Source organism: Oryctolagus cuniculus, chromosome X, assembly GCF_051225735.1.
Source record: "Oryctolagus cuniculus isolate XC-2025 breed Fujian yellow rabbit chromosome X, ASM5122573v1, whole genome shotgun sequence".
Classification (NCBI taxonomy): Eukaryota; Metazoa; Chordata; class Mammalia; order Lagomorpha; family Leporidae; genus Oryctolagus; species Oryctolagus cuniculus.
The window spans coordinates 15,833,951-15,859,691 of record NC_142888.1 but is presented as its reverse complement, the minus strand read 5'-3'; the positions used below and the strand labels follow the sequence as shown (position 1 = coordinate 15,859,691).

General features: G+C 37.1%; 1 protein-coding gene across 3 annotated transcripts in view; it reads right to left on the bottom strand.

Annotated features, from left to right (window-relative positions):
• The window catches only part of IL1RAPL1 (interleukin 1 receptor accessory protein like 1), a 1,400,814-nt gene that overhangs the window by 151,973 nt on the left and 1,223,100 nt on the right, over positions 1 to 25,741 (bottom strand). The window lies entirely within an intron of this gene.

Sequence of the window (25,741 nt, the reverse complement as noted above, 5' to 3'; positions counted from 1 at the left end):
GTCATCACATGCATATGTAATTCCACAGTGAAGGACCTTCTCTTCATTCTTTCTGAATAAATATTTACAAACTGTCAACAATGTGTTAGACATAATAGGAGACTGCCAAGAGTAATAAACCCAATCTGCCTTCCCGTTGTCTCCTTCAGTACCCTCATCCTGTTCGTACTGAACAGGTATTTGTGGCATATGTAAAGGAGGGACCTATTTCACTTATGATAACATATTCTCTTTTAAAATAACCTGGTAGAAAATCATCATCGGGAAGAAGATGGTACCAGATGAATCTTCAACATATCTAAATGTTAAATATGCAGATGTAAAAATGAATTATACATGTAAAAATCAAGTTTGAAAATATTTAAAGTCGATTTAGCAAAAATTGCAGGTAAATACTGTTTTAGTATTAATAACCTGATTATCTGCTTCTGTGATTCATACCTGGTCAACTCTAGAGTCAGTTAGTTCTTTTGGTTCTGTCGTCACAATGACATTACTTTTCTGTCATACTTACAACACATCTTTTAAACTGGATTCCTTTAGAGACAGTAATAGTTAAATGAAGACTATGCTGTCAATACATTTATCTTCAATCAACTTATTTGAATTTAAACGAGAACATCAGTTAAGTATCCAAGCTGTTGACTAAAATTATGCCAATAACTGGGACTATTAAAGCCCTTGACTAATTATTCTCTTACGAATAGTTATCAGGGTTAGAAAGTTACTAAGATAACTTTTCTTCACTATGAAACTCATAAATTGTGCTTGCACATTGATAGAATGCTATGTAGTACATTCAACAAGAATGTACAATAATTCAGATCCATGTCAATTTGTTTCCACCAGAAAATGAAGTCCTCTTCAGAGCCATAATACATTTCACTGTAATTCTATAGAAAACTGGAACACTATAGAAACAAAATGCTTAAGTGTTATCTGTTGCACTTTACTAAAATTGATATTTAGGCATTAAAACATTGTGTTTTGACATGGAAAATAATTGTTTCTACAGAAAATAGTTTTAGAAATTAAAAAGTCAAATTTTCTAAATGAATGTTGACAGAGCTATTTGAATTGAAAGAGCCTGAATTTAGACTCGTAAATCCCAGGCTAATGACACAGGCCATGTCATGATAAAACAGATCTCATGAATAAATGGTTTCTTGTAAGTGATCTGGGGAAAATAAGAATGTAACTTGAATATCCATTCTTCATAGTACCCAAGTCAAAGAGAAATGATGAGTTACTAATGGGGCAATACTAGGTTAGTCACATTATTTCCATGCATGAATGGGAATTAAAATTGTTTTCCACTTCTGGAAGGTCACCTATTCATCATTGTGACTGTTAACTGCTTAGATCGGCAGGTATTACTGAACTTCCCAAACCCTCTCCCCAAACTTTGTTACAATCTTCCCACCAAAGGCAAAGAAAAACTTCATACTCTTCACCCATGCTGTCAGCATTAAGTGGCAGTATGGCTAAAATTTCAAAAGGGAGTGTTTGTTAAAGTAGTCAGCGAATTCAAAATCCAGTAGTGATATGCAAATGAGTGGGCTGAGACTGCCACTTGGGTAATCAACAGAAAACTGCATAAAAATTTATTAAAAGCAAGAGTTGTAGTGTCACACGTGGGTCCGAGGCCTGGCTCTAATGCTTAGCTAGAAACTTAGACAAGCTCTGTACTTCCCATTCTTCTCATGGGTAAAAAGGGAAGGTGTCTTCTTGAACTTAGGTGTGACCAATGAGAGACCCTAGCAGAAGAATGGACTAGAATTGCAATCGAGATACTTACTTTTCTAGCTCCCTGTTGGGTGTCCTCTGGTAGGCTGAATCCTTTATAATAGGCCACAGCTCAATTTGGGCAGGCCTCTCCTACATCTATATTATTTTCTCATTTCTCTTGGCACCATTGAGTTTGCTGCCTATTTCCTGACTGGATACACACTGACACATAAGACTCTAAGTGGAGACTGTTGATACAGAGAGGTTAATGTATCCGGGGAAGACCAAGTAGTAACCAGGAAAGACGACTGCTTAAGCACAATCTGAAGGGTTACAAAAGGACATAAAAGGAGGCTATGGAAAGGGTTTGAAATGTAAGAGTTTGTGAAAATACCTGCTGTGGCGATGTCTCTCTTGCCATTTCTGGTGTATGCCATAGAGGCTGCTTTCTCTGCTTAATTAAAGGAACTTGGCTCCTCTGAACAAAATAGCAAACCTGTTCTATTTCTAATGTCCAGTCTGCTGATAGAGGCCCCGCCATTGACGTTTTAGAGCAACATTAATAAAGCTCCTGTGGACTTCTCAGAATTTGCCTGAAGCTTCCTGGATGATGGTAAACTTGAGTTCAGGAAACACACAAACCGACAAGGAAAATTTCCAGTGCTATATAGAAGTACTTCAAAATGGACATAACTTTACTTGGATACAAAAAACTTTGAAATTCATGTGTAACTTTTTCATAATAAGCCTTTCTCCTGATTTTTTGGAATACCCTTTGTATAATACAAGTGGAAAAGACAGAAGAAAATGAGGAAAAAATCTTTAATACAGAATAGTCTGAGAGGAGTGTTAACTTTATAAAGCTGTCCGTGCAGTCTTAGTGTGAGTTTAATTAAAACTAAAATCCCAAGGAGCTCTATGAAGTCCCTCTTAAGCAATTAAGCATTCTATTGGGCTTGGAAGGCCAGAAGGAAAAGGAGTTCGAAGCTCAGGACCTTTCCTACTTCCCTCTTCACAACTTTTTGGCTGCTTACATTGCCCACGTAGAGAAGCTAAAATAGATTTCACTATTAGCACATAGGAGAAAACACCAGAGTCCCAAGTCTCTGTGGGACCCTAGGAAGGATTCCAGTGTTTCTGAGCGGTACCTCTTGTCCACTCAGGACATGCATGATGTCGGCTTCAACCAACAGCTCTATTTTTATGTGCATTATATACTGGACTGCCTTTTGAGATACAGCTTAAACAAAAAATCCTGTTAAGACAGTAGCATGAAAAATTACAGTCACTGTCTTGCATTTTTGCAAACATTTATTAGTGACAAATATCGCTGTATGTTACTGAACCAAAAACGTTTCCTCTCTTTTGTGTAATATACAATGCAGGTAGTCAGTGTCACGTAGGGTTAACTATCCATGTTCCATATTGCAGCTTATATTAATACATTTTTTGGATGGGCACCTATGAAAGCCTCTTTGTATTCATTAATATCAGTCTTCAGTGATATATTCCAGTTTCACCTGTAGGCAACTAGGTAATTATGAGGTACTTGGCTAGAAACTAGCTCTTAAAGATATTGAAGCTCTATCTTTAATGTAAATAGTTTGGCAAAATATCTCAAAGGGACATCTTTATCCCAACTTTAAATAAGAGCATATTTGTACTGGAAAAGTATTTTAAATCTTAATTTAATAGCTTTATTTTCTATTTTGAAAATGTGCATTTGTCCCAGAGAGTAGGTAGGTAGGTTGTGCATTGCTTGCAGTAACATAATGACTGCTTAATATTAACAATAATTATGTACTGAAAACATGAATGTGTTTTGAAAAATGATTGCTGGTTTTGTTTAGCAAATGTAATGGAAACTCTTATACATGTCAATAGACGGCAGCAGAAGCCCCAGCAAGAAATGAAGCTGTGGCATTAAAGCAGTTGAGGGATTTGTAATTCTAAACTAGAATAGTTCTTTCTCCATAGTGGTGTTTGTAAGTTGCTTTTGAAAATGCTAGTTTCTTTTCATTGATTTGAAAGGCAGAGTGAAAGAGAGCTTCCAACTGAGGGTGCAATCCTCAAATGCTTGCCACATCCAGAGTTGAGTCGGGCAAGGCCAGGAGCCCTGAACTCCATCCAGGTCTCCCACACTGGTGTCAGGGAACCAAGTGCTTCAGTTATCTGCTGCTGCTCTCCAAGATGCATCAACGGGAAGCTGCATCTGAAGCAGAGTATCCAGGACTCAAACCTGCACTCTGATACCGGGATGCAGGTGTCCTAAGGGCTGGCTTAACCCACTACCACAATGTTCAACCCTTTTGGTGTTTGTTTATATTTATGGGTACAGGAAAATTTCATCTAATAGCTTTTGTCATCTAGTTGCATGCAGTCAAAAGTTGTATTTTTTAAGAAGTCTGTACTTTGTTTTCATTGAGGCAAAGAAAATACTGTTTGCTACCTATTTGATTATTTAGCAGTTCAAAAATCATTGGTAAACGAATTTTCCTTAGCATACATCTATATTTCATTGCTAAAATAAAACCTTATTCATGCCTGTTAACATTGTAAGGTCAACTTAAGGGCCAGTTTACATAAGTTGAATTCAATGTTTTGCCAAGACTGACATGGGGTGCTCAGACTGAACTGCTAATTTGTGAAACCTATGGTAGTTCAGATACTAACTGTGGGTACAGCATTTATCCATGCCAGTCATGACTTCCTGATTCAGTCATGGCTGTTTAGGCACTGATAGTATGGTTAGTTGCATTTCTGAGTTCATATTAATTAATATACTTGTGATAAATACTACCTTAGGCATTTCCAAAATTGGGCCTTTGAGAAACAATAAAAAGACTAGCTTACATGGGATAAAATAGGAGAAAATTAATGTAACTAACTTGGGTACTCCATAATCACCAGCATGGCCTTCAGCTAGTACTGTGGTTTATGTTTTCTCATACAGCTGGAGGTTTGGAAGTATAGTCCAGGACTTGAATGACAGCTAAGTGATGCCATTGAGAGCCCAGAATCCTTCTTGCCTTACCATCCTTAACAGGTGACTTATCTTCCTGATTTCAAAAGAGAAACTATGCTTCCAAATATCACACCCAAATTTGGCATTTGTTCAGGAAATGAAGCCTGTTACAAGGATTTCTTGCTGAATCTCACTGACCAGAACTCTGCCCAGGACCAACCCAAACTACCAGAAAGGCTGTACAGTCAAGGACATTACTTTCCAATTGTTACTGAACAGAAGAAGGTTGGAAAGGCTGCTGAGTGAGCCACAATCTAGTATCTGCTCACCATGGAATTCTATTAATTATTTTAGCCTCAGGCCATAATATGGGCATTCTCATTATCTTCTTTTGTCCTTCACACATGCTTTAGGAACACATGCTGTTTCTAGAAAACTGGCAACAGGGGCTCCCATTGCCTTATGCATTTTTGCAGGGTCCAATTAAGATGGCACAACCAGGTAGTAGACATTATTGCCTAGCCAGCATTCATGTCCCCACTTCTTCATGCTATTAGAACCCCAGTTGTGATTATATACCTTCCCAAGTCCAGGGCAAAAGTGAACTCAGCCCAGTTTTAGAAGGGCTTGATCATGTAAAGAGTAATCTTGTCTAAGACTAACTATGGAACTAGCATGTGACCCCAAATTTTAATTTCAAGTGTAATACATCTGAGGACTAATGGAACATTTCCCGGCTCTTTGGAAATACCCATAGGAAGATACAGGTTTTCTTCTTGGCCTGGATATTTGTTTGATGTCTAGGACTTCTGTGGCCATCTTGCTACTAAATGTAGAATAGCACACTCAGAATTACAAAGCAGAGGAATAGAAAACAGCTAAAAACATTGCTAAATCAGCCTTCCCTAGAGCCTATCCCATCTTTGAACTTCCAGTCAAGTGAGACCATTCTTCATTATTTTAGTCGGTTGGAGTTGGTGCTTGTAGCCAAAATCATCTTAACGTTTATGAACTGGTGTGAGATCTTCATCCTAGAAAGTTCTAAGAAAGCTGGATTCATGCTCTTGCTTTTCTCTTAGCTGCTTGTTACTCTAGTTAAGTGGGGTTTCACAGAGAGACAACATGGCAGAACTATACTACATGCATTAGCACATTTAGAGCCAACTTACTCCCAAGAATGTGCTAGGAAATAGTGTTCTGCTCCATGTTCCTTCCAGCATCGGGTTTTGCCAACATAGGGAAATAAGCTACAGGTGTAATACAGATCAACTGGGAAGCATGTCAAGAAAACTGGGAAACGAGCGGAAATTCAGCAAAATTATGCTGGGACAACTCAGATAGGTAATGTGAATGCATTAGAGTCTGCAATGCCAATATGCTGTCAAATACTACCACCTAAGGAACCAAGGGACCCTGGAAATGGAGCTGCATGTCAGGCTAATTGTGCAGCAAGTAGAAGTAAACTCCCTCCAAGTCAAAAGCTATTGTGCAAAAGCAAACAAGAAGAAATGGCAAGTGCATTATTATACTCCCACAGTTCCAAAACTAGACTTGAGGTGGCATGTACGAATTGCAATGTGTGATTGGGGTTTTAATTTCCTCAAGTCAAATCTTTCCTGTTTTATAGGGATTGAATATTCATCACTAGAGCTAAAGGAGTCAGAGAATGAAACAGAAAAGTTCAAAAAAATTCATTATCTTTGTAACAAGAAAGGGGGATAAATGATATTAACACAGGTTCTTGTAGAACTTTTACAAAATTATATTAGGTCGTTCCTTAAGACACCTGTTCAGTGTTACATACAACAGAAATTAGGAAGTAGAATTAGATGGGGGAAGGAGAGTGGTAAAAGATAATGAGACTCATTAAATACATTTTCTTACTCTGGCTGCTTTTAAAAAATGCTATCATTGATAATGAAAATATAAACGAGTTGGTAAAATGCTAGAAAATAGTGGCACAAATAAATAAGCCCCAAGCAAATTGATTGCTTTAGGTTCTCTTTGTTTCTACAAGTTATTTACTGAGTTACCACGGAATCTATCATTTGATTAGTAGATAACATGGTAAAATGTAATAAAAAGTGTTAGAAGGTATTTATTTAGAATTTAAGATAGAGTACCATCTTATGATTTACTTTAGGGACTCTACTAGAGAGATTGTACATAAAAGAGTGGTGTTCTAAGCGACAGTCTGAGTGTTGACACTGCTTTGATTACCTAGAAAGCGAAATGTGTTAAATATATATATATATATATATACATAGATAACTCAGGAAATTTTAAAACTTTCTGAGATTATAAAATTGTTGAGTAAAACATTATTGAGATAACACTGGAGAACATATGTTTTTCACACATTGCTAGAAGATACGTGTGAAGGCCTAATGAAAACAGTGACACCCAAAGAACTGGGAGGCTAGAGGAATTAAAATACACGAAATGGCTCATCCCTTTCTTATTCAAATGCCTGTCATGTTTCAAGGATAAAACCATATTTGTTTTTAGGATATTTTTTCTCCTCATAATTGGTAAGGTTATATCCATGAATATTATACCACCTAATTTCAAAAATTTCAAATAGGTTAAAAGGCAATTTATCATAAGCTTAAAATGGGATGTTAACAGCTTTATAGTTAAATTAGGCTATGAAAAATGGGTAAAGGTTGTCTATGGAAAAAAAGCTTTTTATGACAAAGATAATTGAACTCACAGAGAGGAAGGTATAACCTGAAATGATTTAGAAAATTCATCATGAAAGTGTGTCATTACATTAATTTAGAGAGAAAATCACTTTTTTATTTACTCATCTCTAATGAATTCATCTCCATCCGTTCAGACAGGCTAGGGACCAGCCAAACGTTAATAATGAACATGTCAAAAGTTGGACTGTAACCTTGTCACATTCACCATAAGAGTCTCAGCAGTTCTGAAAAATTTTCTTGACGTGCTTGAAATCCTCTATGAGAGGATTCTTTTCAAAGCCATTTCAGTGAAAGATAAAAGGGAAATTATTTGGGAAAGTTCCTTTTAGTCAATTTAAAAAAAAAGTAAATTTGATGAGCAAAGTGATGCATATTCATGGTAGAGAATTTGGAATATGAAGAAAAGCATAAAAAAGAAAACAAAAATCATCCACAATTCTCAAGGTAACAATGAGTAAACTTTGGGTTTATCATTTTTTCCCTCTTTGAATCTTTAAGATTATAATCATACTGTAAACAGCTAAGTTTTGTGCTATCTTGTTGATTCAGATTTTTCTATATTATAATCCACACACACACACTCACTCACTCACTCACTCTTCACAGTCTATTTACCTGACTTCTAATTTGCAGCATTTGAGTTACTTAACTTTTTTCAGCAACTTTGTAATCTCTAACCATGACAGTCAGCTGCAGGTTCTGCATGAGCAGATTCAACCAATTATTGTTGAAGACACTTGGGGAAAAAAATTCCATTTGCAGTGAAAATGACCAAACTATTTTCCTTGTCATTATTCCCTTAAAAATGTAGTGTAACAACTACTTATGTACCATTTGCATTGCTGTAGGTAGTATAAGAAGTCTTAGAGATGATTTAAAGTATATGGGAAGATGACACAGGTTATACGAATACCACACCTTTTTTTTTAATTGGTGGATGAGAAGTATACATTTTCATTTTTTTTTAAGATTTACTTATTCATTTGAAAGGCAGCGTTAGAGAGATCCTCCAATCCATTGATTCACTCCCCAAATGGCTGGAAGGGTTAGAGCTGGGCCAGTCTGAAACCAGGAGTCAGGAGCTCCTTACAGGTCTCTCACATGGGTGCAGGGTCCCAAGCACTGAGCCATCTTCTGCTTTTCCAGGCCATTAACAGGGAGCTGGATCAGAAGTGGAGTAGCTGGGACTTGAACCTGCGCCCATATGGGATGCCGGCATTGCAGGCAGCGGCTTGACCCACTTACACCAGAGTGGGAGCCCTAAATACCACTGTTTTATACAAGACAGTTCAACACCTGTGGATTTCGGTATCTGCATGTGTAGGAGTGTGTCCTGAACCAATCCCCTATGGATACCCATGAAGGACTATACATGATCTTTGTTCAGCTGATGACTTGTATAAAAAAGAAACTGAAAAGTGGAAGATATTTTTCAAAGGGTGCATTTTTTCCCACATGTGGAAAAGTAACAAAATTACTTTTATAAGTTAGGCACATTTATAAATTTTCTATGGTATCCTGAAAATAATGAAATCAAGAATAAAATTACCAGTCACTATGAAAGAAGGCAATAAATCAGAAAACAACTTGAAAAGTCAAGTATATAGAAAACAAAATATGGTAGACATACCAAGTACCAGTCATTACAATTAAAAATGGAATCTCCAATTGAAGGACAATGAGGAGCCAGCACTGTGGTAAAGCGGGTAAAGCCGCCGCCTGCAGTGCCTGCATCCCATATGGGTGCCGGTTCGAGTCCCGGTTACTCCACTTCTGATCCAGCTCTCTGCTTATGGCCTGGGAAAGCAGTAGAAGATGGCCCAAGTCCTTGGGCCCCTGTACCTGCGTGGGAGATGACCTGGAGGAAGCTCCTGGCTCCTGGCTTTGGATCAGCACAGCTCTGGCCATCGTGGTCAACTGGGGAGTGAACCAGTGGATGGAAGACCTCTCTCCCTCTGCCTCTCCTTCTCTGTGTATCTCTGACTTTCTATCTACATTTAAATATATAATGTAAAAAGATTTATACATGAAAAATAGCAACAAAGTAGAGGTTATGTTAAAGAAAACGTCATGTAGAGAAAAGGTCATGGCATAATGGTTGAGTTTCACTATCGGGAAGCTGTACCAAAGATAAATACTGAGAAAATATAAATATATACATAAGAACAGAATACAAGGTAAATCAAAAAGTTCATGAAGAACAGAATTATAGATTATGTTCATGCAAAAAATTTCTGCAATCCATAGATAAGAGATCTTTGGAAAGTTCATGGGAGATAGGTATTAGGAAACTATATGAATTTCAACTTTTTTGCACCAAAATAAACCTTTTTAATTATATTTTCCATGAACTTTATAAAGTACCCTCATATGTCAATATATAAATGAGAATTTAACAGATTATGAAGAGAAATTAATAAATTGACCATGTTAGTGGAAAGTTTACAACACTCATTCTGCAAAATGTCAAAAAAAGGCCAAAAATCAGTATAAGACTTGAGAAATACAATTAATACACTTGATCTTCTGTACCCAGTAGTTTTTCAGCTATACATGGAACATTAAGGAGAATTAATAACACACTGGGCCTTATTGCAATTCTATGAATGTAAAAGAATTGATATCATTAAATATATTTACCTTAACACAATGTTGCTTTTATCTGCTATAGTAAAATTATACATAAGACCTTATTTTAAAAAAAGCCAAACTCAAAATACAGAGATAGGTGATTTACTGGAGAGGGGGAGGAGGAAGTTTATATTCTTCATAATTTCAAAGTTTCATAGTTTTTCGTTGTATGGTCAGGGATAACTATCCTCTTGTTTATGGTAGCAAAATAATTATCTAAACCATAAATATCAGTGTTAGAACATTCTTATTATACAATTCTTTGTAAGAATCTGATTATTTTATTAAGGCTATGCAGTATTCTCAGAATGTAAATTGGTAGATCAAGGTTGTAAATTATGCCCAAGATTCCCTATAGGTATTACCAATCTGTCTTGCAAAAAAAATATAATCTGAATAGTACTGTATGAGCCTCTCCAGTTGCCTAATATTCTTGATGAAAATTTTGGGGAAAATTGTACCTTATTTTAATTAACAATTAATTGATTAGCTATTACTTGTGATGTTGAGTATGTTTTTGTATGCTTCTTAGCCCTCTTACTTGTATAGTTCAGTCATTTGCTTTTCGGCCTTTATAAAATGGATTTAAAGTAGAATTCTTATTACATTATATCATGGCTGTTGAAGGTATTTTACCTAGTTATCAATAGTTTTATGACTTTTGTTAAAACATGGTTTCCTTTTTTATTTTTTAAAGCTTACTTGAGAAAGATGAAGAGAGAGGGAGGGAGGGTGACTGACTGACTGAGTTCCATTTACTGGTTTACTCCCCAAAAGTGCACAACAGCAGCGACTGGGCCAGGCTGATGCCAGGATCCTGGAGCTCCATCTTGGTGGGACAGACCCAAGTACTTCTACCATCATGTGCTGCCTTCAAGGATAAGCATCACCAAGAAGCTGGATTGGAAGTAGAACAGTGGAGACTCCAATATGGGATATAGACATCCCAATTAGGGACTTAACCCATGGCACCACAATGCCTGCTGCTCTAGTAGTCAGAGGCATTTTTTTCTTTTTTGAGGAGCCTCCCTTTCCTTTCTTAATGAAAAAAATCTCAGAAACTTCTATTGATAGTACTATCAACAATAGCTTTCCCGTGGGTCATATGCTTCATTTTTAATGCAAATTCTCTAAATCATCTGAAATGAGCAATTATATAATCTGTATATATTTAAATAGTTCTGTATATATAAATTATTTTGTATATATGAAATGGTTATGTATTCAAAGTTTTATATATATTATGCATACATATATTTTAAATGACCATTTCTAAGAGGTTAATGATACGTTTTAAAATTGAAATACTATCTTTATGATACAGTCAATTTTAGTCATTCCCATCCTTTGACTAGCCTGTTCACCTGAAGTTTATTTACTTGAAATGCAAAGCATCAGAGTGAGGGAGAGAAAGAGAGAGCTTTTCCATCTGCTACTTCACTCCTCTACATAGTTAGCAGGGACCCAAGTAATTTGGCCGTCTTGCACTGTTTAACCTGCGTGCCACAATGACAGCCCCTCCCAACATTGTTTTAATGACTAGAATATATATTTGGTAAGGAAAGTACTCCAGGATTGCTTTAAAAGTTTGAATGTATTCTATGTATATTGATGAACTGTAGAACTTTGTAAAGCTTAAGAAAATCCAAAATTGGATGCAACTGGAGTTTGAGTTTTGTTTAAATTCCTTGGGCAGGATTTGATGCCTTTCTTAGATTTTCAATTCACTCTTCCATGGAGGAATTATTGTAGTCTTCACATACTACCCTGATACAAGGTTGTGATTTTCTACATGTTTTAAAAATTCCTAATTAAGTGTGCATGCGTGTGTGTGTGGGGGCGACAAGTACGTGTGTGTATAGCAACACCAAGAGTGAGAGCAAGACAGACTTTGTATTTTAATTCCTATTACATGCTTTTTTTTGAATTTTTTAATTTATTTTGAAAGACAGTTACAGAGAGGTAGAGACGGGGAGAGAGGGCTTCCATCCACTGGTTCATTCCCCAGATGGCTGCAATGGCTGGAGCTGTGCCAATCTGAAGCCAGGACCCAAGAGTTTCTTCCGGGTCTCCCACATGGGTGCAGGGGCCCAAGGACTTGGGCCATCTTCCACTGCCTTCCCAGGCTATAGCAGGGAACTGGATTGGAAAAGGAGCAGCTGGGACTAGAACCAGTGACCATATGGGATGCCAGCGCTTCAGGCCAGGGCATTAACCCGCTGCTCCACAGTGTCGGCCCCCATATTACGTGTTTTTAATTATTTCAAATATCCTTTCCTACTTTCTGGTTTCTTCATCTGTATTGGCTGTATTTCTGATCCCTAGCGTCTGTCTTCAACTTGAACACTTTGTTAATCTTCTGTGTTTCCATTTTATATTCCAGAGAGATTGCTTTCATTTACCATTAGGTAATTTGTTCAGCTTTTTCTGTTATGTCAGATTATAATGCACTGCAGTGCAACTTTCGGATTCCTGATTGCATTTGGTTTTCCTTTCATTTTTTCTCATTTTCACAAATGCTTTTGCATCTCTGCCTTTCATCTCCAACATTCCTTTGTAGGGCTCCCAGCTTTTAATTAATAGTGAAAATGTTTTCTGGCTCATTTTTGAGGACACCGAAGTATTTTCTAAACTTTTCATCTCTCTTAGTGGAAATATATGTTCACAAATATATTGCTACTATGAACCCAAAGGAAAATTGGTTTCTTTCCTTGGCAATGCAGAATAATCTTAATAGATACTGTGTAGAAAATTTATATATATATTTTCCTTCTCCAGTGGGAAGACATACTTTCAGGTCTGGAATATGCCCAAAGTGAGCTAAATGTTTTTTTTTTTTTTCTTCACCCTGAACAGCAGTATTGACTGAGAAGTTTCCAAAGTTGAATGATTTTATGTATGTGTATGTGAGTGGGCCTGCACATGTTTGTGTGTGACTGTTGTAATGGGGAGTTTGAAGAAGTTTTACCAGCCTGAACTCATCTCCTATATTGTGACCTTTTAAATCCTCGAGCTGCTAAAATGTTTAATGTTCCCTTTTTCAAAGCAGAATGATGAATGACATATTGCAATAATGGATGAACATGTGTCATAGTGCAAATCTGCAGTGCATGTTAAAATATTTTTAATCTGTTCTGAAATTCATCAATAAGTACTATTCTGTCATTTGGAGAATGACATCATAGGAAAAGTAGGAATACTGACAACTGAATATGATTTGCTACTTAATATTTGGCTTACTGCAATGGTTAAGAGAAATACTTTCCATAGTCATTCTTCCTAAGCAAGTGGGACATAGAAAGGTTTTAATTTTATTTTTTTCCATCACAATTAATGTTGGGTGTTTAAGTACAACTTAGCATTGTTTAAGTGACTGCTTAATTGCTTTTAAGAAAGAGGGAAACATAATTCATTCTGATGTTTGGTTCATGCTTCTGGTGAGACTAGCGCTGATAAACCCAGCCCATGTTGACTGAGCTGCTGCTTCTCTGAACCCCGGGTGTATTTAATTACAAAACACACAAGCTGGCACGTTGATACATAGGATCTTATTCTGCAGTTTACATGGTTGTAGCTCTTTACTCAAAAGAATGAAAATATAAAACCTTCAGAATATATGGACGCTTACTATGCTGCCCTGACACCTCCACTCCTAGCCCACGATAGCAGCAAGCCTCTATAAGATCAAACCAGGAAGAAGTGCAGACTTTCCAAACTCAGAGTCCAAGGTGGATTTCACATGTTTCAGATTTGGCATTAAAATGTCCACATAAACAAAGCAGTGTATGCACAGGGGAAATGTTATTTAAATTATGGCAGAACAGAAAACCAGTGGCAGTCAAACCAGCTTCAAAAAAAGGAAAAGCTTACATAAGTAAATTCATTTATCATATGTGTTAATTTAAAACTATAATAAAGCATGTTAAAGTTAGAATTAAGAGACTTGGCTCCAAGGCCCAGCTTTTCTGTTTGCTAGAGATAGAGGTGACTGTTCGAAGTATCAGATTTTCTAGCTTCTTGTCTTCACTTATTAGATCTCGATGTTTAAATTATTAACTTTGTTGCCAACTTTATTGTACACACAAATATGGGCACTTATACCATGTCACCTTACATTTTGCTTAGCAATGTGATGCAGAATAAACTTTAGTTGTTAAAATAATCACCAAAAATTAAAAACACAAAATTCAAATACATATAGGCATCTAAAATCTTTTGTTTAGAATACTCAAAGCTCCCTGAGAATATATTCATGTGCCAAGTTTTAATATGCAGTGACATACAGCACTTCCGTTTTAAGAGTCCACAGAGCAGAGCCAATTCATGAATTGCTTTTAATCTCTAATAAAAGTATAGAAATCAAGATAAACTTTTAGTAACATTGATAACAATTTGATAATGTCTGTTACTTCAATGAAAATAAAAACAGAATTGTCTCATAAAGCAAATAATTGCTTTCTCTGGTAGAGAGCTTTGATAAATCTGGACTTGCATGAATGGGTTTAAATGTATTCAGATTTAATCCCATGCTTTATTAACAGCTTTCTTAACAATGAGACACTAAGTGCATATGTCCACACGACTTAGATGATGCACCTTAAATTTCCCTCCCCTTGTCTCCAACCATAGCCCTGTAAGATGGAGGTGCCTAGAAATAGTAGGTTCTCCTGATGAAGAAACCAAGATCCCAAGGAATGACCTGCCTGTGGCCACAGCACGCCTTAAAGACAGACAAGAACTCGGTTCACCTAACTCCAAAATACAGGCTGTGTATTCTTTACTAGATTTCACTTTGTTCTGTTTAATCTGAAATTGTAAATTGGTTAAAAGGTTTTTTAAAATTGCAATTGTAATAAAATACACATAACATAAAATTTGCCATCTCAAAAAAGGAATATAAACCCCTGACTTATATTTTCATTTTTCTTTGTTTTGTAATAACTTGTTTCTAGTTACTGATTTTTGATATTTTACCAAAGTATTGGTCATGTAGGGCCTGAAATTACAGCAAGACAAAATAAAAATTTGGTCTTTTATCTCATAGTTTGTGACACATTGGTTTACTTCACTGCTATTAATAATATTAAATTTCAAAAGCTAAGTCATTCCTTCACTCTTGTAGATTAGCTACTAAGAAGTCCCATGATTATTTTCTGACATTGATGCACATATTGAGCAAGGTCTTCAAATGAATGGGACAGATTTTGGCCCACAGCTCCCAAGTTAAAACACAGATATATACCTTCATGCACATATAAACATGCACGTATTTTGGGCACTGGTAAAATTTCCAAGTATTATGATCATATAAAGGTTCAATATTAACATATATTAAATCATTAAATTCATTTTTCAATAGCTGAATTATATTTCCAGTAACTGAATGGTTTTCTAAATATTTCCTTTATGTAATATCAAATGGCAACTTTAAAACATAGTATATAAAAAACTTTAAAATGGGCATAAAATTGTATATAACCAAAAACCAGAATATGGAACCCTTTATGGTTCCTCTCCAAAACCTTTGAAGCATACCACCACCATCTCACTTGAAAAATAGTCACTTAGGAACTATCTTAGCTCAGTCTTAGCTAAGGACTCTACCCTTTCTGGCCAATATCACATTCTCAATAGTTAAAACATTTCATAAACTGAATAATGGTACTTAGCTAACATTTTACAAAGCTGATAAAACATAGAAGGATTATTTGAAAGAACCTCACATTGACATACTGTCATTTCTAAATGTCAGGGACTTCAAGCTCAGCTCATAAAAATGAAGTGTATGCTTGGAGACAAACAGTGTTCTTCTGAAATAAATGTCTTTCTAAGTCTTATGGGTTGGGGGGGAGGTTTAGTGTCAACTCTAGTAAAATGATCTCCAAAAGCAGCAACTATTTTAAGGTCAGGTGTATATTCCCATAAGCAGATGTCACGAAGTGCTTAACAGGTGTCCAGGCACAGCTTTACAGTTGTGCTGGTTCTGCCCTAAAAAGCCTGTCCTCCAAACATCTGTCTCAAAGCACACATGTATTAAGGAAAAATGTTCAGACCACAGCTGTGTTAATAGTTCATGGCTCGCCACGTTTTCCAATAATCTGTATAACTTTATGCACAATTTTGTGGAAAAGGAAATACCTGGCTTTCTTGAACCTAGGAATGAAGCTCTTTTGTGCACTTCAGTTTTGAATTAATATGCAAAGATTTTTCTGAATAATGTGGGTTTTATTAAGTGTTCAATAAAGGGTCATAGTACCTTATGGAATTTATGCACTGCAAATATTTTGCAATGAAACAATATTGCTGATTTGGCAGAAAGAACTTCATCACTGGTTTTTCTGCATATGTATGTATTTAGAGTATGACTCCTAGAATATGAAAAAGAAATAGAATCCCAGACAGGTAACTTGTTACATGGAGTCACATGGTATTCAAGCTGGATAGTTCAGTCATAAGAAGCCTAGAGAGGCAGTCTGTGTTGGCTCTTCTGGGACCAGACATAAAAAGATTTGGGGATAGGAGCTCTATGTTGGTATAGGTGGCATCTAGTTCAGGAAGTAGTTGAGGGGATACTTGGTTGTGTGATTCTACCATAAGGCATCTGACTCAGAAGGAGATCATGGCCTATTAGTGTTTATATGAGGGGTTTTCAAAAAGTTCATGCAAAATGTGTTGTGAAAGAACTATAGAAGAATTTATCTTTTTTTGCATTAAACTGCAATTCCATTCTTCCAAGAACTTTTTGAAGTACCCTTCTGTGGAGTGCTGTATTGGGTCAAGAGTCACAAAGTACTGTTCAGGTTCAAGGTCAGCATCTATGGAGTCCCTCCTTTCTTCAAAATACTTGGTTTTAGTAATGAAGCACTGCAGATCCATGTTAGGCACATCAATCCCTCCTTCCTTGGTGTTGTGGGATACTGGAAAGAATACCGGGTATTGCTTGAAAAACACCAGTGACCTGGTTAAGGAATGCACATACATAGCATTTTCAGGTAATCCACTCTGATGGGAAATGTGTGTATTTTGCACCTGGGCTTCCTTTTCTAGAGAGTCAGCTATTTTAAGAAATAGTCCAAATGTGGTATAAGATTTTCTAATTAAAGAGAATTCTTAAATTTATTCTATAGTGTACAATAAAATATGCTTTTTAAAAATCTCACACGCTAGCCTATAGAACTTTCTGTGATGATGAGTGTATTTTGTATCTTCATTGTCCAATCTGGAAGCCACTGGCCATATGCAACTCTTAAGTCTGGGGAAAGTGCCTAATGATGTGACTGAGGAATTAAATTTATAATGTATTAACTGGTTACATTTTCTAGATGTATTATACTTAGTCTAATTTCAAAATTAGAAAGTTTAACTACTTGTAATGCAATATGTTGTGTTGTAGGTAGCATGTTTCCAATATTCTCTGTTTAGCAAATTGCTTAATTGGTTTTGCTAATCATAATATTAGCATTCTAATGAATTTACATAGACCTAAGAAAAGTTCTTAAACACAAAACAATAATCAATATTTGTAGTAAAGGAAATAGTACTTAGAAATCTTACAGGCAAAGTTATAAAAGACCTATTGATCAAATATGAGTTCAATAAAACCCTTAAGGTGAACAATGCAGAAAAATTATGAGAAAACAACTTATATTTTATGAAACATTCATAAACTAAGAGTATCTCTGCTTCATTAATACTGATTTTTAATTCTTCAACTAAATGCATTTACAAAATAAGCAACTAAAATATTGGGCTATCTATATCAGAAGGGATAGGTTCAGTATTACCCAACATAAGCTTTTCATAATAAGCATCTTTTCTCCTGACATTCAAACTTTACTAACAACTAAAAAGGCAATCATATAAACAAGAATCCCAAGAACCTCAGTTTAAATATTGCTAAACACAAATATAAGGAATCAAGAATAAAATGGAAATGAGAGTCTGGAGGACTATAACAATTTTATCAAAGAAGCTGTTCTGTGGCCTTATAAAGGAAAATCTCTTTTTAATTATTCTATGTTTAATTAAGAAGTAAACAGCCATATCCTAAAGAAGTCTGACTCCTAGTCAACTTAGCCTCATCAAAGGAGATGCCATGCAGCATCCTAGTAATTCTCCATTTGATCAATCAGGTTGTGAAACTTCTTTTTGTGTGGAGCATTATATTGTCATTCTCAGTGCAGTTAAATTAGGTTTTATGGTTTAAAATTGCCCTATTAACTTGGTGCTTCCTGCGTTTTCATTAACTCAAAACATATTTGATATCATGATAAGCTCCCTTGAAATGAAACTTCCCTTCTGGAATAAGTCATTCTATTATAGCAGATGCTTACTGCAGAACTTGGTTTTGAACATTACACTGCTTTAATGTGCTTCTCTATAAATTGATGCTTTGGATGAGGCTATACAACACTAGCATTTATAACCATATGCTATGTTTTAGGCCAAGTCATTTCCCTTCTCCCCTACTGTAAAACTGAATGGCAAACAGTTTTTGAATTTCAAATTAAATTTCTTTCCAGGACAGGTATCTACGAAGTACCTGGTTTTGCCTAAAATTGCTCTCCTCTCTGTAAGGTGGTGGTTCTAAACTTTGGATACCCATGAGCATCACCTAGGAAAAGTTAAAGCAGAGAGCTCTGGCCCTTGGAAGACTAAATTAGAACTAGCAGAAGGGCTCTGGCATGAGGAATTTTTTAGGCTTGGCAAGTAGTTATAAAGTGCAGCCAAGGTTGGGTAGGGTTGTCCTAACACAGCAGTTCTCATATTTTAGCAGAGGACTTATTCAAAGATTTTTGCAGTTTGACTTGCCAAGTCTGGGCTGGTCCCTGAGAATCTGCATCTCTAACAAGTTCCCAGGTTTGCTGATGCTGCTTGTCTAGGGACCACACTTGGAAGGAACACCACCCCAGAGCTCTGAGATTGAGTAAGTGCCTTTCAGTTCTCTCTGGAGAAGATGCAAATCATCACAGGGCGTCCGTGTCACTGAATGTGATGATCCCCCTCTTCCTCCTGCATTACTTTATCAAACAGAAGAATAAGGAGCCCTAGGAAATGATTAGCAATCCGATCAATGCTAGTAGCCCCTGAGCAGATGACACATTCAGAGTTGGGTTTAAAACTGGTCGTCCAATTTCTGGGGCTTTCAGAACAGGTCTAAGTCAGTGCATACTGAAGATATCAACCACATTGGGAAAGCCCACAGTTTTTTGAAAGAATTTTGCCAGGTGTGAGTCCTCATTTATTTGGCAGATTAGGTTCCTATGGTGTGCCAAGGCAAATAGAGTAGAGGAGAAGATTTTTGATTTTTACAGAATTTACATTATAATCAGAGAAGAGGGACCAGAACTTACCAATAAAATAAAGAAGAAAATTTTAAAAATGATCTGGAAAATGGAAGGCATATAGTAAGAATGTTAAACGGTGCCTAGCTGGGAGCATTGCTGACTAATCTGAGATAAGGCTGGTAATAGGAATGTCTTTACAGTAAATGAGACATGTGACCTGAGGCTTAGATATCATGGAAACAGCCTGAACTTTGCAAGCAGAATCAACAGTGAGAGCAAAGGACCTGAGGCTGAGCTTTGCTGTATTTCTCTCTGGAACAGTGGTACAGATTATAGCTAGAGAGAACAAGAGATTGGTAGGATTTAACAGGCCAGAAATCATGTGGAGGATTGACAGGTCATTGGCGCAGGTTTGTTTTCATTCAGTGGTTAAATAGATGCTATAAGAGACATTTAAACAAGGGAGAGATAGAACCTTTTTTTAAATTATCATTCAATTGCTGTGTTGATTAAGCAGAACTAGAGTAGAAGAAAGGAGACCTGAGATAGATGGCAAACACAGCATCCTGGGTGAGAGTTGATGTCGATTTGGAGTGGAAGAATAACAGCAGAAATGGTGAGGTAGAGTCCACAGGTAAATGATGATAGACTTGGCTGTGGGGTAAAAGGGCTAGAGGGACAAGGAGAATTACTCTCAGGTGTATAACATGGCCAACTGTGTTAGGCACATAAGTTGAGATAGAGAATAATGGAGGGTGAGTCAGTTGGGAGGCTGAGCAAAAAATTACTTTTGCTTTGAATGTTACAGTTGAGTTGCCTGCTGGATTTTCAGTTTTCCAGTCAGTATTTGGATATATAAGTCTGTTCAGCAGAGTCTGAGTGGGAAATAAAAATTTGGTTGTCATAGGCATATAGGTAGGTAGCATAAGACTTGGTTCCACCTGCTGAGCACTGACTCTGCTGTAGACTGATTCTCAACCTTTTCCATGAAAGGTGCAATGGAAAGTTCTGTTGATTTCCAAAGCCCTCATACATAATTGACTATAGGAAAACAGCTGATCCAGGAATATGAGTAAAGCTGGATTTCCTGAGGGCAAGTGGATATGCTGATGAACAGCAAGCTACTTAATCAGGAAGGGTAAACTGTGAAAGGTGGGAAACACGCCATCAGTGGATCCTGAACTGTCTTTCCAGCTGGATACGAAAGGTTTCCTGAAACTTAGTCTACTTCTAGATCTCACTTTTAGGCAAGCACCAGAACTTCCCCTAGGGCCCTGTTTCCTATCTTTAAAATTGTCTTTGGGATAGAAACTTGACCAAGCTCTCCCTTCCAGGTAGATCCCCTCTGGAAAGAGGCAGATACTTAACTTCCTGTTTTCCTTCTGAAGTTTTAGCAGAACTCAGTTTGGGTTCAAGTATTGTCTCCGCCAGCAAACAGTTTCTTAATGTGAGAAACTTAGGTGCACTCAACAGTTAGAAGTTGGGAGAGATAACTTCAGACACATGTAGAATGTGTTCTATTTGAACATCTAAGAATGTATACAGTTGGAATCTAAGTTCATATAAATGGCACACAACTGGGCTGTTGGCTCAAATGAATGAATTTTTGGATTCTTACTCCTATGATTGCATGTATAATATGGGTATACATACAAAGGGCATTAAAGCTCATTGAAAATGGAAATAAAAGATACCTGTGTGCCAAAAGTTTTGAAATCCATGCATAGTTTTTCTATAAGATGAAGTTTTTAAGACCTCTTGCGTGCATTTCCAAAAGACAATTGTGCAAAATATTCCATTTACATCTAAACTTTACAAATATTTAATTATGAGAGGCAGAGAGATAGAAAATGCTCCCATCTGCTGGGTCATTCCCCAGATGCCTGTGATGCCTGCGGCTGGGCCAGGCCAAAGGTGGGAGCAATGAACTCAATCCAGATCTCCCATTTGAGTGACAGCAATACAATTACTGCTGCCTCCTAGTGTCTGCATTAGCAGGGAGCTAGAATCAGGAGTTGGGGCTGGGTATCAAACATGAGCACTATAGACGTGGGACATTAGTAATTTAACTTGTGTTTTCAGTATTAGGCTAAATGCTCTCTCCTTCCCATGAAAACTTTGTCATACCATTGTGTATGCATGTATGTGTAGAGAGTTTTAGAATATAGAAATGGGAGGCTGGTTCTGTGGCGCATTGGGTTAAGTTGCTGTCTGCAGCACTGGCATCCCACATGAGCGCCAGTTCAAGTCTCGGCTGCTCCGCTTCCAATCAGGCTCCCTGCTAATGGCCTAGAAAAGCAGAAGATGGCCAAAGTCCTTGGGCCTCTGCACCCATGTCAGAGATGTGGATGAAGCTCCTAGCTCCTGGCTTTGGCCTGGCCCAGCCCTGGCCAGCTGAGGAGTGAAGCAGCTGATGGAAGGTATATGTGTGTGTATGTCTGTCTCTCTCCCTTTCTCCCTCTAATTCTTTCTAATAAAAAAAAGATTTGGCCATGTTAAGTAATGTCTATGATATCTGTGAAATGTTAGCTATTTCAGTTGGTATCTCTTTGGTATAGATGTGATATTAAAGTGTGAATCTATTTATGAAGCTATTATGTTATATGCATGGTGATTTACTTTAAAACACTTCACTGTGAGTTATATATCTATATTTTAGTTGTGAGTCATACTCCTAAGGTAGCTAGAAATTTCAGTTCCTTAATCAAGAATCCATACTCTGACTACAAGTGTTATCAAAATTTACCCCAGAGCTTTAATTCACAAAAGAGATGCTTAAACTAATTATTCATTGATGAAATAAGTGGTATCCTAAACATTCTGTTAGATTTCATAACATGTTACAATGAATGAGGCATAAACCAGAAGTATAATACCTTGAGGAAAGTGTACTAGAACTAGGTCTAAACTTTCTTAGACATTTTGCAAGGTTCTGTCCCTGACATGACTAGAAGTCTGGCTGATCTTGCTTGTAATGTACATGTGGAAGTTTCTGCAGATTGAGAATGAAATCTTAAAGGATTTAGTTCAATAACTGGGTGGGTTTTTTTTTTTTTTGCCTTTTTGTTAATCAGTTAGTACATTTGTCAGAATCCATTTAAGCTAAGACTTGTTTTAATTTTAAAATAGCACCTGATAGTAAGATTGTAGTGAGAAGGTTGCCATGGATCACCCACCTGTCTCTAGAAAACTACCAAAGTTTGCTTTAAGAAATTGAAAATTGCTGAATAGCCAACTTTGCTTAGGTCAGTTTTTACTGAAGAAGCATAACACATTTAAGGCATTGGTTGAAGAAATAACAGACTAAGTTAAATATGTTGCTAAACTATCTTTTTGAACATTAGTAAAATTATGATTTATACTCATTATCAATAATGTTCTCTTTTATTTTAAGTGCAGTTTTGAACCTCACTCATAAATTGAATGAGTTTATTGCAATTCCATATCACTGGAAAATGAGCAAAAGCATGACCTAAACATCTCTTTCATAATGCAGAGATGTATTATACTAAAGATAGAGTTGCCCATTTCAAACCTGTAAAAGCAGGATGTTAACGTCCATTACTTTTTTCTTCCATTACTTAAATACACATGAACGAACATCTGCTGTGTCCTCTACTGCTGGCTGATCCTTGGAATGGTGAGGTTAACTTCAACAGGACACAGCAGGGTGTCCTGGAGCAGTAGCTTCACATTATATGCATTTCAATGAGGATAAAATTTCATGCTATGGAAAAATATATAACTGTTCCAGGATATGGACTCCAACCTCTGCTTCATCTACCCCATGCTTTGTAATTAAGTGTTTTGTTGAAATCTTCAGAGTATATTTTAATTGCAGTATTGCATTTACTAATTACTGATTAAAAACTGAATGCATCCCGAAAGTCAAAATCAACGATCCATTCTTTTTATCATGACTAATGTCATAAACATAATATGTAAGGAATGTACTAAGTGTAACAATGTAACAAGTATAGTCATGAAATAAAATATTAGCAAAATATTAATCATTTTGTTAGTACAAAAATTGTTATTACCCGGATCCTTACAGGGGACCCTATATTAATAGATTAGAAGGGGTTTAATACTCTATTAGGGAAGTATATAAGAGGAAAGGAGAAGTAAACTCATTTTTGGCAATTCTTTTTGAGTTATCTGAAGAGAGATGGAGTTGAAGAAAGGCATAGACGATGTCTTGCCAACCTCCCAATCTGCTATGATTTTATGCATTCTGGCTCAATCTAATCTTAATAAATAAAATAAAGCATATTGAAGAAAGGACATGGAATGGCTTTATTGAGCATTGGATAACAGAAGTACATTCTGTGTCATTCTTTTCTTAGTTGGTGCCTTGGAATGGATAATGGTGCTGCTGTTTTCAGTGATGGAGGTGACACATGTATTTTGGTTTGTTAGTGCATTCAAGTGTATGAATATGTGGAATGTAATACATATCAGTGAATTAAGGGTATATTGTTTTGATCCATGTTGTATTTCTAGAAGTCACATTAGCTTTGATAATTACATCAGCTTTGTTGAGAGTTCCAGTCTCTGTGAGAAGTGGCAAGGGTTGCTTGTGGGTAAAATTATGGAGTATGGAATCACCTATCTGGAATTGTTTTGCTTCCTGGTAGTCTAATTTTTGCCCTTTACCTTTCTTAAAATATCTTTTTCAGTCCTTGAATCTTCACATGGTCAGTTCCTTTGTTTCCTAATTGCAAGGAAGTTTAAGTGTGATTTATATAACCCCAGACCTGTTGAAGATCTTATCGAAGTTAAATTCTGCTTGTAGGAAATGTGACTATAATGTGCAGAAAATCTCAAGAACATTGAGACAGTTTTCAGGAAGAGTATTCATGAAAAGGGAGGTGATCTCCAGGAAGCGAAGTATTTTCACGAGACGAATGGTGGGCATTTGGCTTAGCAGTGAGTTCACTGCTTGGGATGCTTGTATTCCATATGGAGGGTGCCTAGCTCAAGTCCTGACTCCTCTACTTCTGATTTATCTTTTTGCTAATGCACATCCTGGGATGTGCTGAAGTACCTGAGCCCCTGCCACCTATGTGGGAAACCCTGATTGAGTTCTGGGCTCCCGGCTTTGGCTTGGCCTAGCCCTGGCTTTTGGAGGCATTTAAGGTGTGAACCTGTGTCACTCCTTCAAATACAATGAGAATGAGTAAAGATGCAGCCTCTTAAAGTATTTTCACAAAAGGAAAATGTTTTAAAAACCAATGTTGAAAGAAAAGGTTTAAAAAAAAAGAAAAGGTTTAATACTTGATGTGAATTTTATTATGTTAATATGTTATCTGTGAAGTACACCTATAAAGAACACTAACTATATACTAGGTTCTGACCTGTTGCACTAAGTCTTACTCTCTTGGAAATTTTGAGGAGGTTTGGAGAGGAAGAGATAAAATAAAAGGACAAGTAATTTAGATAGAGCTAACTGCTATAAAATAAATAAAACCTTTGGGCTGGCATTGTGGTATAGCAGGTAAAGCCACTGCCCGCAATGCCAGCATCCCATATGGGTGTTGGTTTGTGTTCTGGCTGCTCAACTTCTGATCCAGCTCCCTGCTAATGTGTAGGGAAAGGCAGTGGAAAATGGCCCAAGTGCCTGGGCCCTGCCCACCCATATAGCAGATCTGGATGAAGCTCCTGGCTTTGGCCTGGCCCAGCCCCGTCATTGCAGCCATCTGAGGAGTGAACCAGCAGATGGAAGATTCCTTTCACTCTTTCTGACTTTGGCATAAATGAATCATAGAATAACATACATGACTGATTCATGTGGGCTACCTGGGCAAGGTTTAGAAAGCTTCCATGAGAGCTGATATCTGAGCTTAGATCTGCAGGATGAAAAGGAAGAAATGCAGAAGCTGAGAGTGTTTGGTGGTACAGAAGAAGGAACAAGAGCCTAGGCCCTAAGATGGAAACAAGTTGGCTATGTGAGCAGAAAGGCAAGTGGCTTGGGGCCGGCACTGTGGCACAGTGGGTTAATGCCCTGGCCTGAAGCGCTGGCATCCCATATGGGTGCCGGTTCAAGACCCAGTTGCTCCACTTCGGATCCAGCTCTCTGCGATGGCCTGTGAAAGCAGTGGAAGATGGCCCAAGTCCTTGGGCCCCTGCATCCACTTAGGAGACCTGGAAGAAGCTCCTGTCTCCTGATCAGTGCAGCTCCAACCGATGCGGCCAAGTGGGGAGTGAACCATCGCATGGAAGACCTCTCTTTCTCTCTCTCTGTCTCTCCTCTCTCTGTGTAACTCTGACTCTCAAGTAAAAAAAAAATCTTTAAAAAAAAAAAAAAGTGGCAGGAGATGGGATCAGAGAAGAAAGCGGTGGTCAGTTGATATGCAGTCTAGTAAGCCATGTAAAGGAATTATTATTTTACTTATTTCAAAGACAGAGAAAGATTGATCTTCCAT